Below are 16,964 nucleotides of genomic sequence, written 5' to 3' on the forward strand. Positions count from 1 at the left end.
TTAGATTAAGCCTTTAATGAGCGAGCTAGGACGGACATAGTCAATACAACTATTTGTTCAGCACATTTGAAATGTACAGCAACAGAATTCAGAACATGGGCTGTTCTTACAGTATTCTCACTGTACACCAAGTCAGAACCGTATGATAAATAAAGGGGGCATATAAGCAGGCAATGAAACTCCGACAATATTTGATGATTACATTTCTCTAAAACAGGCTATAGACTACATGTGCACCACCAAGTCAGAACAGGTGAAATTAAGAGGTGAAAAAGGGACCAAATTGTTATGATGAGGTACATGGGCCACTAACATCATACTACACAACATTGGAAACATTGGAAAATACTCAGACCCCTTTACTTTTTCCGCATTTTGTTATGTTACAGCCTGATTATAAAACATATTAAAACATATCCCATAGGGCGGCACACAATTGGCCCAGCGTTGTCCGGGTTTGGCAGGTGTAGGCCGTCATTGTAAATAAGAATTTGTTCTTAACTGACTTGCCTAGTTAAATAAATAAATAAATAAAACAAATGTAAAAAACAACACCTGTATTTGGGGAGTTTCTCCCATTCTTCTCTGCAGATCCTTTCAAGTTTTGTCAGGTTGGATGGGGAGCGTTTCTGCACAGCTATTTTCAGGTCTATCCGGAGATGTTCGATGGGGTTCAAGTTCGGGCTCTGGCTGGGACACTCAGGGACATTCAGAGACTTGTCCCGAAGCCACTCCTGCGTTGTCTTGGCTGTGTGCTTAGGGTCGTTGTTTTGTTGGAAGGTGAACCTTTGTCTCAGTCTGAGGTCATGACGGCTCTGGAGCAGGTTTTCATCAAGGATCTCTCTGTACATTGCTCTGTTCATCTTTCCCTTGATCCTTGCTAGTCTCCCAGTCTCTGCTGCTGAAAAACATCCCCACAGCATGATGCTGCCACCACCAGGCTTCACCGTAGGGATGGTGCCAGGTTTCATCCAGATGTGAAGCTTGGCATTCAGGCCAAAGATTTGAATCTTGGTTTCATCAGACCAGACAATCTTGTTTCTCATGGTCTGAGAGTCTTTGGGTGACTTTTGGGAAACTCCAAGCGGCCTGTCATGTGCTTTTTACTAAGGAGTGGCTTCCGTCTGGCCACTCTACCATAAAGGCCTGATTGGTGGAGTCCTGCAGAGATCGTTTTGCTTCTGGAAGGTTTCTAATATCCATAGAGGAACTCTGGAGCTCTGTCAGAGTGATTATCGGGTTCTTGGTCTCTTCCCTGACCAAGGCCCTTCTCCCCCGATTGCTCAGGTTGGCCAGGCGGCCAGATCTAGAAAGAGTCTTGGTGGTTCTAAGCTTCTTCCGTTTAAGAATGATGGAGGCCACTGTGTTCTTGGGGTCCTTCAATGCTGCAGAATTTTTTTGGTACCCTTCCCCAGATCTGTGCCTCAACACAATCCTGTCTCTGAGTTCTACGGACAATTCCTTCGACCTAATGGCTTGATTTTTGCTCTGACATGCATTGTCAACTGTGGGATCTTATATAGACAGGTGTGTGTCTTTTCAAATCATGTCCAATCAATTGAATTTACCATAGGTGGACTCGAATCAAGTTGTAGAAACATCTCAAGGATGATCAATGGAAACATCATGTACCTGAGCTCAATTTCGAGTCTCGTAGCAAAGGGTCTGAATACTTATGTAAATAATGTATTTCAGTTTTTTTGTAAAATTAATAAAATTTGCAAAAATGTCTAAAAACCTGTTTTCGCTTTGTCATTACGGGATATTGTGTGTAGATTGCTGAGGACATTTTTTTATTGAATCCATTTTAGAATAAGGCTGTAACTTAAGAAAATGTGGAAAAAGTAAAGGTGTCTGAATACTTTCCGAAGGCACTGTACTTGTCACGATCGTCTTGATGTGAAAGAGAGGACCAAGGCGCAGCGTGATATAAATACATCCTCTTTTTATTTACGAAGAAGATGAACACGAAACGAAACACTTTACAAACTAACAAAACAACAAACGACCGTGAAGCTACAAAACGAAAGTGCACACACAAGCTACTAACGTTTAGACATAGACAATTACCCACAACAGCCTAATGCCTATGGCTGCCTTAAATATGGCTCCCAATCAGAGACAACAATAAACAGCTGTCTCTGATTGAGAACCAAACCAAGCAACCATAGACTTTCCTAAACACCATCACTGAACACAACCCCATACACTCTACAAAACCCCCTATACAATACAACCACCCAAGACGAGACAAATACACACAAACATCCCCCATGTCACACCCTGACCTAACTAAAATAATACAGAAAACAAAGATAACTAAGGCCAGGGCGTGACAGTACTGTACACTTAGTATTACTTTCTTAGCTGCAGTATACATATCTCCCTGGCATATTACATAATTTATGCAGCAGCATACAATACATTTTTGGGCTCATCTTGTTGTGCCGTGCTCACTTGAACAGGAAGGTGGCGCGGCGGTCCTTCGTGGGTAAATTTTTCATCAAAGTCTGGCATTCTCTGGATTTTTGGTGCTTTCAAGACAACTGGGAACTTGGAATAAAACAAGGTCGAATCATGATGATGTTAGTGATTTTCTGGTCTGAGCTCTAGAAACAGGCCGAGTTCCCGACTTGCAATTCTGAGTTTGATGACCGTTCAAAACTTATTTTCCCAGTCAGAGCTAGTTTTTTTCAGAGTTCATGCTGGATTAACAGCATGGCCAATGTTGAATGTTTATCCTTTTAAGCTTGGAAAAGAGACCCTTAACCCAGACTTCGAACCACAAACCCACTCAACCGAATAGCAGGCTAGTGATTGCTTTGCAATGCTTGCAGTTAGCCACTAATTCCTTCCAAACCACTCATTGTTGAATTTGCGATTTCCAACTTGTTTTGTAATGTTTATGTCCAATGGCCGAGGAGCACCGATACGTTTTATAGGTCATTTCTCAAACTATTTCACCTCATTTGATCATACCGACCTCTGCCTGACCTGACCCTGAGCCCACCTGTCTGCACCTGGGTCATACCTGAAACGTGATAATACGAACTGGCCATGACTGACCCAGCAGACTTGGACCAGCTCTGCTACGCCATCTCCTCCAAAGGAGCCACCATTGGTAGGCATGAGGAGTTGCTTCGCGGTCTGATAAAAGGGTTTCAGGCTGGGCCCGAACATCAATGTGTCCAAGCATTGGACAAATTGCGGGAGCAATTCCATGGGTTGTCTACTAGACAGTCTACCACGACCGTAATCTACCAGCCCTTCAGTAACCCGGCTGGTAGCAGCACCGTCACTCCGGTTTCCCAAGGAAACCCGCTTACCTCCCCCGGAGCGCTTCGATGGAGAGTCGGGCACCTATCGGGCGTTTCTTGCTCAGTGTTCCCTCGTTATGGAACTTCACCCTTCCTCCCCCGCGGGGCATTATAAGATAGCGTACCTCATCACACTGATGTCCGGGAGGGCCCTCGCCTGGGCTACGGCCGTTTGGGAACAACAGTCGGCAGTATGCTTCAGTCTGGAGGGTTTTGTGGCAGAGGTGTAAAAAGTTTGAGGCTCCGGTGCCCGAGAGGGAGGCTGCCCGGAAGTTACTCCAGCTTCAGCAAAACTCCCTCAGTGTGGCAGACTATGCGGTAGATTTCCGCACGCTAGCAGCGGAGGGTGCCTGGAACCCGGAAGCGCTGTTCAACACGTTCCTGCACGGATTATCGCAGGAAGTAAAGGATGAGCTTGCAGCCCGCGAACTACCAACTGATCTCGACTCACTCATTGCCTTAACCATCCGGATCAATGGACGGCTACGGGAAAGGCAGGAGGGAGAAGAGGTCTGATTGCGGTCACTCAATGATCCCACCTTGCATCTGATGCACTCCAGAAGTCCCTGGCACCTACGTCCCCGAGAGGATCCGAGCTTACCCGAGTTCCTCAAAGAGCCTCCGAAGACTGCCGATTAACTTCTTCCCAAGCCGATGCAGCTCGGCAGGGTTAGGTTGTCTACCGCCGAACGCGTACGCGGACTTAACCCCCAGAGTTGTCTGTATTGCAGTACTGCCGGTCATTATGTGTCTACCTGTCTCTTCAAGAGACCTAGCTCATTTGTAGGAATGAGTACTCTGGTGGGTCCTAAGGACAATTTTGCTTCTCCCCTTACTCGCAACCCTGTTGTGGGGCGACCAGTCTAAGTCTCCCCAGATACTCATCGACTCGGGGGCCGATATGAGTCTTATGGACATTACCCTGGCGTCCGAACTGGGCATCCCCACTCAATCTCTCTCCATTCCCATGGATGTTAGAGCGCTGGATGGGCGCTCTATAGAGCGGGTCACCCACCATACCACCCCCATCAACCTACAAGTGTCAGGGAACCACAGTGAGATGATCCAGTTCCTGCTAATTGAGTCTTGGGATTCTCTTGGCTCCAGCGACACAATCCCTCGCTTGACTGGTCTACTGGTGCCATCGTGGGCTGGAGCCCGTTTTGGTACACTCATTGCCAGAAGTCAGCTCTGCCTGCCCCGGGACGTCTTCCTGGGGGCTTGGAAATTGCCCCGGACCTCTCCACCAGCCCAGCGGAGTACCAGGACCTCTGGGAGGGGTTCAGTAAGGCCCGGTCCACTTCGCTTCCGCAGCAGCGACCATTATCCAAGAAGGTCAAGCCAGATGCACTGGCACACCACTATAGCCCCGCGGCTACACCCCTGGAGCCGAGACCTCCCCCCCGTTCCAAGATCATTAGCCCCTCTGCTGTTCGTCCTCTGTTGCCCCATACTCTCCGTATGCTTCCTACCTTTTCTAGAATTAAAACTCTAGAATTAAAACTCTCACAGCCCTTTGTCTCGTTTTTCCAGGCCCACCCCTCTCTCCCGTCTCATCGATGGCCAACCGGTGTACATGGTGAGACGCCTCCTGAAGGTTCGACCTCGGGGCAGGGGTTTCCAGTACCTAGTTGACTGGGAGGGTTATGGCCCGGAGGAGAGGTGCTGGGTCTCCGCTAGGGACATCCTGGACCCAGGCCTCATCTCTGAGTTACAACGCCGGCACCCAGCTCAAACAGGGATGTGCCCAGGTAGGACGCCAGGTGGCGTCCCTAGAGGGTGGGGTACTGTCACGCCCTGATCTTTCAGCTGTCCTTGTGCTTGTCTCCATCTTCCCAATTATCCCTTGGGTACTTATACCTGTTTTCTGTCTGAGCCAGTTCATTTTGTTCATTCAAACCTACCAGCGTTTTCCCTTGCTCCTGTCTTTGCTACAGTCCCAGTTTTCTAGTTTCCCAGTTTTTGACCATTCCTGCCTGCCTGTACCTTTGCCACTACTCTAGATTACCAACCTCTGCCTGACCTGACCCTGAGCCCACCTGCTGTTCTGCTGCCTTACACCCTCTCTGGATTATTGACCCCTGCCTGCCTTGACCTGTCGTTTGCCTGCCCCTGTTTAAAGAATAAACTTTTGTTTATTTAACACTGTCTGCACCTGGGAAATACCTGAAACGTGATAGTATCACCAAGAGGAAGCTCATCCACCAAACAAACCAGCCCACCAACCACCTCCCTATCCAGTAGGAAACCTACCAAATAATCAAACAAACTGGAAAGGACTAACCGTTAGCTAACACACAACGTGCTTAGTTGGAGGCACTATTCCAAATAGATAATAATAGAATTGTCATAGATAATGAATAACCATTATGACCAAACAGCCTCATCTGGGGATAATGATCTCAAGATCATCACAAGGTGTTTCTGATGTTTCCAAGTTCGATTCAGAATAAAGTTTGAAAGCCATGTTGAGTCTTAAACTTACCCGCCTCCCACTTCAGCCTCATTCTCCATTTTTTGTTGTTGTTGTCTTCATTTGATAGTTTCACCTTACAAAATAACACTGCCTCTACCTGCACCACAGGGTTTGGTGGCACCTTATTTGGGGAGGATGGGCTCATGTTAACGAGTGGAATGGTATCAAATGGTTTGATGCCATTCCATTTGTTCCGTTCCAGCCATTATTAAGAGCCGTCATCCCCCTCAGCAGCCTCCACTGACCTGCGCTGTACTGTTCAAAACCAGGGTATGGAGAATGCATTCATTTTATTGATCCTGGTTATCAGGATGCCGTACTCCAGTCCATAGGGGCGGTATTGTCTACTCAATATCCCAAGAATTGTGTCCCAAATGGCACCCTATTCCCTATATAGATCACTACTTATGAACAAAGCCCATAGCCTTCCATAGGGCCCTATGGGCTCTGGTTAAAAGTAGTGCACTATATAGGGAATAGGGTGCCATTTGGGACACAAATCTTGGGATATTGATTTGTTCAGTCCTTTGGAATCTACAGTATATAGAAACATTTCTACATAAAATGTAGAATTCCTACAGCTTGCCGCTGTATATACAGTAGGTAGACCATATGCATACTCTACATATGTCACATGCATACTCTACATATGTCACGTTCGCTGGAATAAATATCGGACCAAAGCGCAGCGGATGTTGAGTTCCACATAATTTAATGATAAAGTGAAACTTAGCAAAGACAAAAAAACAAATAAACAATAAACTAACAAAGAACCGTGACTACAGCGATGCTACGTGCACTAACTCAAAACAATATCCCACCAACACATGCGGAAAAAAGCTGCCTAAATATGATCCCCAATTAGAGACAACGATTACCAGCTGCCTCTAATTGGGAATCATACCAATCACCAACATAGAAAAACAAAACTACAACCCCACATAGAAATAATAAACTAGACTAACCCCCAGTCACGCCCTGACCTACTCTACCATAGAAAATAAGGGCTCTCCATGGTCAGGACATGACAACATACAAAATATCTCATACTGTTTCTCTAAATAGATCAAACTGCACACAGACCAGCTGATGACGCAATCAACACACAGCTCTGGAAATATTTCAAAGATTCAATGACATACAAATGTGATAAACAGAATAAAATGAAAATTATACTGTATTTCAGAAGAGCCACCGTGACAATACAGTTAATTTCAATATGCAGATAGATGTTAGGATTAATGAATCTAATTATTCTCGGCAGATCAGTGTTAATGAAAATAGGTTTAATCCAAAGTTTAAATGGAGAAACAATCAATGTTCCTTAACAGGCAACATTTAAGGTTTTAGTAAAGATTCAGATTAACGAGGATCTCAACAACACAGACGCCCACACAAATGTTCTTTACTTGTCAGGCGTGGGGCCAAGTCACACTGGATCAATCTCTGATTGGTGCGGCTGCAACACTGAACATGGTTACATCACACGTGTCCATGTGTCGTCATCCTGGCAGTCACCTGTTTAGTTGTGTCTCTCGTGTGTGTGTGTTGAACAGGTGTTAGTGGAGGGTAGTGGGTGGGGGTGTTAGTGGGATGGTATGGTTGCACCTGTGTCCTCCTGGTGTGGGACCGAAGAGGAAGCCAGTGGAAGAGATCCTGTCTGAAAGCTGCCACTTTGATTTAATGTGTGTGATGACAGGAATATCCACCACACATACACACACACACACACACACACACACACACACACACACACACACACACACACACACACACACACACACACACACACACACACACACACACACACACACACACACACACACACACACACACACACACACACACAGAGAGAGAGATGTTTCTCTTCTTACGAATAAGAATCACAAAATAAGACTACTTGACCTAACATCAACATAATGTGCCTGTCCACATCACAAACTTAAGGGAAAGAGCGAGAGCGAGAAAAAGAGAGATAACCAAGTTATTTTGGAACGGGGGAGGAGCTACAAAATGAGTCTGGCATGGCTAGGCCTACCCTGTTAAGTGTAATTGTCTCGCCATAGCAACCCTACTCGTGGCTGAAAGCTAATTGGTGAGTATTGACTTTGGTCATCAACTGAAGAAGAGGATGACTACTTCTACTCCCCTATTGCCATGGGAACCACAACCATTTTTGATTGACAGGGCCCTTCACCTGGAAACAGACAGCAACAATAAGAGATTAAGAGGGCAATTACTCAGAAGGTAAACACTCCATAGAACACGACACGCCGTAACATGCAGGTTTAATTGGAGACATTTTAACATGGAGGAGAGAAAGGAGAGGGAAAGCTGAGGGAAATAATTGTGACGTGTTGTTTGGATGGTTTGAAGAGTGTAACTTCAATTATAAGAACAGTTAAGACTAGACAGAGTCAGCATAAAACAGGTCATAATACGTGAAACATCCACCATCTCACTAACCAATGATCATCAACTCCGATGTTCCACTCTTACAGAATTAAAGAACCTCATGAGGTGAGGCAACACACAACTAATCAAGGCATTGCTTTGAACAATTCAGCCCATATCCCAAATGTTAGGAGGGACTGGTCCATTTTCTGTCCTCCTAATCTATTTCCTATTCTGAGGAAACAGACCAACATGGCTATCTCAACATTGTAGGGACAGGATGATTTTATGTTTTACAATGCTTTCTCTGTCTAAGAAACATCGGAAATGCTATAATTTCATGGGGGGCTTTGTCTTCAATTTGTTGATCACCACTTCCGTTTTCAGGATCTTTGAAGGATATGAGAATAGATGGAGGAGAGAGGGTAGAGATAGGGGGTGGAGGATAGGGTTGCAGGTAGCCTAGCGGTTAAGAACGTTGATCAACAACCAATTTGACAGCGCTTGAAGAATTTTGAAGAGAGTAATGGGCCAATGATGCACAATCCAGGTGTGGAAAGCTCTTAGAGACTTACCCAGAAAGACTCACAGCTGGAATTATTGACGCAGGAGTGTGAATACTTATGTAAATGAGATATTTCTGTATTTCATTTCCAATAAATTAGCAAAAATGTCTAAAAACATGTTCTCACTTTGTCATTACGGGGTATTGAGTGTAGATGGGTGAGAGAAAAAACTGATTTAATCCATTTTGAATTCAGGCTGTAAAACAACAAATGTGGAATCAGTCAAGGGGTATGAATACTTTCTGAATGCAATGTAACCCTAATCGCTCCTGTAAATCGCTCTGAATAAGAGCGTCTGCTAAACGACTCAAATGTAAATGTAAAAAAAATGGGATGTAGGGATGGAGGAAAAGAGTGATGGAATGATGAGGACTAAAGGAGTGTATCGTTTATTCACTGCGTTCTATAGTGAAAGAGAACGCTACATCGTCCAGCTGTGAAAAAACGGTGGCTGACTACCAAAGATCATTTCTTCCCCTGTGCCTCATTATACTGCACACACACACACACACACACACACACACACACACACACACACACACACACACACACACACACACACACACACACACACACACACACACACACACACACACACACACACACACACAGCTCCCCCAAAACTCCCACCCACCCACAACACTCCTAGTATGCACAGACAGGTCGTTCAAGATTGACTTAAGAATTGGACATCCATCCATGTCCTGAGGATGTCGGGAAATGCCTTCAAAACTGGCCACTAGGGGCAACAGTGGCTTGGGTTTTGACGGGGGTGGTGGATAGGCGTAATCCCATGAATCTGGATCTCATGACTCTGGATCAGAAGGTTGCATTTTCGATCCCAGTCGTGGACACTGGTTTTAACCCTAACCCATACCTTAACCCTTACCTTAACCATTCAGAATGACTGCCTAAACTGAATATTTTAACCCTTTCCGAACTTTAACCCTTACCTTCACCATTCAGAATGAGTGCCTCAACTTAACCCTTAACTTAAAAATTTGACATTTGGAGAAATTTAAAGATACAGAGCAGCAGGAGCAACAAAAACACTTTGGAATTTGACGTTTGGAGAATGTGGATGAACATCTAATTCTGCGGTGAGACTGTGAGAGCTTGTTGAATATGGAAAGCTGTGTATGACTGAAGGCCAAAACCAACATACACCCTTCAGTTCTACTCAGACAATCAAGGTAGCGCCTCAATAGTTGGAAAACAAGGACCAGGTAGAAACATTAAAGTAGCAGGAAGGAAGTATGATTATGCAACATCTGATTGGAGGTGATACTCAAATGTGTAGACACAAAATCAAGGGATGAGAAGCTCTCTGACTTGAGATAGAGAAAGATGATAGAAAGAGAGTGAGACAGAGTATAGGGAGAGAGAGAGACGTAAGGTAAAGGGAGAGGCAGAGGAGTGGGGAGAGAGAGAGACATAGAGAGAGAGAAAAAGAGACAGAGAGACAGTCAGCGCTAGACAGAAAGAGAGAGATAGAAAAGGTGAAAGACAGAGCTAGAGAGAGAGAAAGTGAGAGACAGAGAGAGTGAGAGAGAGGACAGGCACTGTGGCGTTTCCTTAGTGCCAGACTGAGCCTGTAAATTAGAAGCCAGTTGATCCACTGCAATCTCTGTCGATTCTCTACCTCCTCATGATCACACAAAAGGTCTGCATCCCAAATGACACCCTATTCCCTATAAAGTCCAACATTTTTGACCAGGGCCGTATACGGCCCATAGGGCTCTGATCAAAGGTAGAGAACTATGTAGGGAATAGGGTGTCATTTGAGACGAATACTAAGCCCTCTCTTTCCTTAAACCCCCCCCCCCCCCCAAAAAAAGTAATTAAAATAACAAGAATAATAGTAAGAATAATTAAAAATGCACAGTAACACACAAAGGAGAGAGGCGAGAATGAGGACAGGAATATGTAGAAGAGAGGAAGAAGACTTGAGAGAGTGATAAAGGTGTGAGTCACAGAATAAGGTTCTGTGTGTTTGTGCAGTCAAGTATAATAATGTTAGTGTTGGGAAGGACTAATGATTAGACCTCAATGTCAGCATTTATATGTGTGTGTCTGTGTGTGTGTGTGTGTGTGTGTGTGTGTGTGTGTGTGTGTGTGTGTGTGTGTGTGTGTGTGTGTGTGTGTGTGTGTGTGTGTGTGTGTGTGTGTGTGTGTGTGTGTGCGTGCGTGCCTGTCTGTCTGTCTGTGTGTGTTTTGTCAAGATTAAGGGCAGAGGTGCAGAAACTCAACCTCATGTCTTATGTTGCGACAGGCTGAAAATAAGAAGAATGTTGTAAAAAAACGGTGCAAGATGTCTTGGTTCTTCCATGTCAGTCAAGGCTCGAACCAGCAGCCCCTGGCATGATGCCCCCAGCTGCTGGTACCCTGTCCAGCAATACACACAGCAATTATCTTGTACCTCTCTGAACTCAGCGGCAGGCAGAGAGCCCCTGCCACTCTCAAAACGCTACAGGTTAAGGACTGCCCACCAAATATTTTTGAATGCCAACTGCGCCTCTGGACACAATGGTTTGAGTGATGGAGTGAGGAGGAGAGGAACAGTTTCCTGCACATTCTAGAAGAGAGGGACCTGATCTTTGTTGCCCACTTCTGCAGAGGAGTAGCTGGGACAGCAGGCAGGGATTGAAGGATACAGGAGAAGAGGGTATAGAATGGATAGACAATGAGTGGGTGGAAGACAGACAGAAACAAGTCAAGTTGATGGAGTGGATTACCTTTAAAAGTATATGTGTGGAGACAGTGAAGAACTGGGCGGCAGGTAGTCTAGAGGTTAAGAGCATTGGGCCAGTAACTGAATGGTTCGAATTCCCAAGCTGACTGGGTGAAGAATCTGTTGATATGCGCTTGAGCAAGGCACTGAAATGTAAAATGTTTGGACTCGAACACGAGCCTTCCAATCTCACACAATGGAGTGTTTGGACACCCACTGGAACTTCCGTGTAGTAGTTAAATCTCCAACACTAACCAATCACTTCCTTCAAGCCCCTTGGGACTGACGCATATAACAAAGTGCTTTTTAATGCTTTGATTCACCCTGAATAACTCTGTAAAAAGTGCATTAACCTTAAAATAAATGCTGTTCAGGTGTAATGTGACTGTCATTATTGGACCAAGTGGTTGGCATGTACTTTACTGTCTAGACCTATGTGTCTACACAATCATTTACTGTCTAGAGTCTAGACCGATGTGTCTACACATTCATTTACTGTCTAGAGTCTAGACCTGTGTGTCTACACATTCATTACCAAAGAGACATACAGGTTGGAATATTCACACACATAGAACATAGACACACGTAGGTCAGCATGCACACATCCATCAACCTCTGAACCCCTCACTATTCCCTGTGTGTCTCACTGGCAGATATAGGGGTCCGTTGAAAAAATACAATATGAATAATAATATTTTTAGGGAGTCAGTTACATTGCAGCCTTTTCCTGCAGTCGAATGACCTAGTGGCCTCATTGGTGGAATGTTATTAATATTTTTCATAATTTCATAATTCATAAACGTTATTTTAACACAAAAGCAGAAAATCTGGTGTTTCTCTGTCAAACGTTTGTTATAAAGTGCAATATTGGGATGCAAAATTAAAATGTAATACATTTCAACTCTATATCTGACATGGTACAAGTCTCTTCTTTTTTGAAGCCCATAACCATGTGTGTGAGGTAGTAGATTTGTTTGAAACTACCAATAAACACTGTGTCACTCTGATTTAGCCAACTGCAGTAAAAGGTTAACGTTTTATTGGCCCTCAATGATTGAATGATGTTCAATGGTTGAAGTGACAACTTTCATTAGATCTCCCAGTGTTTGTGGTACTGACAACTAATGTATGACCCCTGACCTATGAGGTCACAGGTGTCGCATCATTGTCAACATCCTCTGTCTTCTGTCAGTCAAAATGTTCTTGTCTGTTTTAAAGGTTATCATTATGGTGCATTTTATTTGTAAGGTCCTCATCCACATCTAATGAACTTGTTCTGTTCTCAAAAATAACAAGGTCAGATATAGAAGCAGAGTGCAAGCACACAGACACACACAGACACACACACACACACACACACACACACACACACACACACACACACACACACACACACACACACACACACACACACACACACACACACACACACACACACACACACACACACACACACACACCACAAACACACACCACAAACACACGCAAGTATACACACACACACACCACACACAAGAGCGCATGCACTCACACACGCACACACATGCGCGCTAAAGAGAATTGTACACACGCAAGCGTTTCTAATAATTATCACTGTAAAAACAGCACAATTGGAAGAGAATTACAAAATACATGAATTTCCGGAAAGATTAGTGCCTTAACTTCGAATTGCACTGTTATCTCAAAAACATTATTTCAAGAGATAATTGGCCTCAAAAGCTATTTGCCTTTTGAGGGAAAATAAGGATAGTATCTTTAATGGGGGCTACAGGTAGCCTAACCGTTAAAGTGTTGGGAAAGTAAACGAACGGTTGCCTGGTTTGAATCTTCAACCGACTAGGTGAAAAATCAGTCGATGTACCCTCGAGCAAGGCATTTAACTCTAATTGCTTCTGTAAGTAGTTCTGGATAAGAGCATCTGCTAAGTGACTAAAATCTAAATGAAATGTCTCAAGTTGGCTGCAGTAGGTACGTTCCATTGTCATTGGGTTTTTCCTGGTAGTAATCATTGACGTATAGGGGGTGGTAATAGTAGGGGGTGGTAATAGCAGGAGTTAGAGGATACTGTGTTCTCTGTTCTCCCTCCCTATCACACACATGGGGCATAAGCAGGCAGTGTAAGCAGGCAGTATAAGCAGGAAGTGTAAGCAGGAAATGTAAGCAGGAAGAATAAGCAGGCAGTGTAAGCAGGAAGTATAAGCAGGCAGTGTAGGCAGGAAGTATCAGGCAGTGTAAGCAGGAAGTATAAGTAGGCAGCATAAGCAGGAAGTATTAGCAGGCAGTAGAAGCAGGAATAATAAGCAGGCAGTATAAGCAGGCAGTATAAGCAGGCGGTATAAGCAGGAAGTATAAGCAGGAAGTATAAGCCGGCGGTATAAGCAGGCAGTATAATCAGGCGGTATAAGCAGGAAGTATAAGCAGGAAGTATAAGCAGGCAGAATAAGCAGGCAGCATAATCAGGCAGTATAAGCAGGCATTATAAGCAGGAAGTATAAGCAGGCAGTGTAAGCAGGAAGTATAAGCAGGCAGTGTAAGCAGGAAGTATCAGGCAGTGTAAGCAGGAAGTATAAGTAGGCGGTGTAAGCAGGAAGTATTAGCAGGCAGTAGAAGCAGGAATAATAAGCAGGAAGTATAAGCAGGCAGTATACGTAGGAAGTATAAGCAGGCAGTGTAAGCAGGAAGTATAAGCAGGCAGTATAAGCAGGAAGTATAAACAGGCAGTATAAGCAGGAAGTATAAACAGGCAGTATAAGCAGGAAGTATAAGCAGGAAGTATAAGCAGGCAGTGTAAGCAGGCAGTATAAGCAGGCAGTATAAGCAGGAAGTATAAACAGGCAGTATAAGCAGGAAGTATAAACAAGCAGCATAAGCAGGAAGTATAAGCAGGAAGTATAAGCAGGCAGAACAAGCAGGAAGTATAAGCAGGCAGTGTAAGCAGGCAGTGCAAGCAGGCGGTGTAAGCAGAAATTATCAGGCAGTGTAAGCAGGAAGTATAAGTAGGCAGTATAAGCAGGAAGTATTAGCAGGCAGTGTAAGCAGACATTATAAGCAGACAGTATACGCAGGCAGTATAAGCAGGAAGTATAAGCAGGCAGTATAGGCAGGCAGTATAGGCAGGCAGTATAAGCAGCCAGAGCATCAGACACAGAGAGAGACGAGATAGTGAGAGACCGACACTCAATTTTCTGCTGGCCTCAATACGACTCCACTCAGGCGAATGCCGCAATTCACCAAATAGCAAATTATCAACAAAGAAACATTGTTTTATCTGTAAAGTATTATTCTGACATCTACAATACATCTTGAAGTGATAGAGAATACATTCTGGAAAAAAAGAAGAAGAAGCAATTAAACATAAGAAGCTATAAAAATGCGTGCACTACAAAAACATAAAGTTATCTCTTGCATTCGGGGACACATTTTGAAAAAAGTCACTTATAACTTATCCTTTTCCCCAAGGATACACTCTTCCTTTTCTCTGACGGTTGTTAGGTTGAATTGTCTATCTCTCTTTATGTCTGTATGTCTGTGTGTCTGTCTTTATGTCTGTGGGTCTGTCTGTCTCTCTCCTCCCACCAACTCTCACTCCTCCTCTCTCTCTCTCGCTTTCTTCTCTCAGACTCTCATATATAGTCTAGTGCCCACTGGCCTGGCTCAGCCTATAACCATATAGTCTAGTGCTCACTGACCTGGCTCAGCCTATAACCATGTAGTCTAGTGCCCACTGACCTGGCTCAGCCTATAACCATGTAGTCTAGTGCCCACTGACCTGGCTCAGCCTATAACCATATAGTCTAGTGCTCACTGACCTGGCTCAGCCTATAACCATGTAGTCTAGTGCCCACTGACCTGGCTCAGCCTATAACCATGTAGTCTAGTGCCCACTGACCTGGCTCAGCCTATAACCATGTAGTCTAGTGCCCACTGACCTGGCTCAGCCTATAACCATGTAGTCTAGTGCCCACTGACCTGGCTCAGCCTATAACCATGTAGCCTAATGCCCACTGACCTGGCTCAGCCTATAACCATATAGTCTAGTGCCCACTGGCCTGGCTCAGCCTATAACCATATAGTCTAGTGCCCACTGACCTGGCTCAGCCTATAACCATGTAGTCTAGTGCCCACTGACCTGGCTCAGCCTATAACCATGTAGTCTAGTGCCCACTGACCTGGCTCAGCCTATAACCATATAGCCTAGTGCCCACTGGCCTGGCTCAGCCTATAACCATGTAGTCTAGTGCCCACTGGCCTGGCTCAGCCTAAAACCATGTAGTCTAGTGCCTACTGACCTGGCTCAGCCTATAACCATATAGTCTAGTGCCCACTGACCTGGCTCAGCCTATAACCATGTAGTCTAGTGCCCACTGACCTGGCTCAGCCTATAACCATATAGTCTAGTGCTCACTGACCTGGCTCAGCCTATAACCATGTAGTCTAATGCCCACTGACCTGGCTCAGCCCTAATTTCCTTTGGAACATGTTGTTTACAACTTCGGCCAATGACCCATCGGGGTATAAGAAAAAACATGGGGGAAATGTAGTGAAATGTATTGTTCTCATTTTGCTTCCTACTTTGAATAAGGAGGAGGAAAGTAAAAGGAATCATAGTGGATGAATCATGTGAAATATTTATTCATTGGGGACAGATGTCTTGTTCCAGCACCAAGACAGAGAAGAGAAGAGAAAGAAGAAAAGGGCTTATTCAACAGAAATCTACACAGGCATTACATCTTCCTGGTCGTGAGATTCTTAGAGAATTCCCCTCATCATTGAGTAGCATAGACTATGACTCCTGCTGTGTCTGAGAGACATAGGCTTTGTAAATCTGATATGAGAGACATGTAGCTAATAATGATTGTAATAATATGTCTGACATTTAATTAATATTTCACTATCAACCAACCTTGCACCAGTACATACAGATATGAGTTCAATGTTCTACCACTCAAGTTATACAAGTCACACACACACACACACACACACACACACACACACACACACACACACACACACACACACACACACACACACACACACACACACACACACACACACACACACACACACACACACACACACACACACACCATGTGAACTTGACTGAGTAGCAGCTTCTTTACCCTTCATATTCCTACACGTCAGACAGAAAGAAAAGAGAGTGCTCTTACACAGTTACAACAAAAGACCTTAACTCAAGAGTGATGTGATAGCTTGGCACGTCATCCAAGCATCCACCGAGCTGACGCACAAACCTCTTACTGTAATAACACTTTAAATAGCATTCAATAGAAGTTTATCTATGATTTGAGAGCGTCATTCAATATCCACACAAAATTCCTTTAAAATCTGTATCAGACTCAATGGTAGCTTTTCTATAAAAATGATTTGGGATTCGGTGCTCTGAAGTGCTGCCCATCCTAAAGTTAGAATCAGGAGGATGTGTTTTGTGCTGTCATGACGTGGGAAGCGTTGGAGGGCGT

This window comes from Salvelinus fontinalis, chromosome 32, assembly GCF_029448725.1.
Source record: "Salvelinus fontinalis isolate EN_2023a chromosome 32, ASM2944872v1, whole genome shotgun sequence".
NCBI classification, from domain to species: domain Eukaryota; kingdom Metazoa; phylum Chordata; class Actinopteri; order Salmoniformes; family Salmonidae; genus Salvelinus; species Salvelinus fontinalis.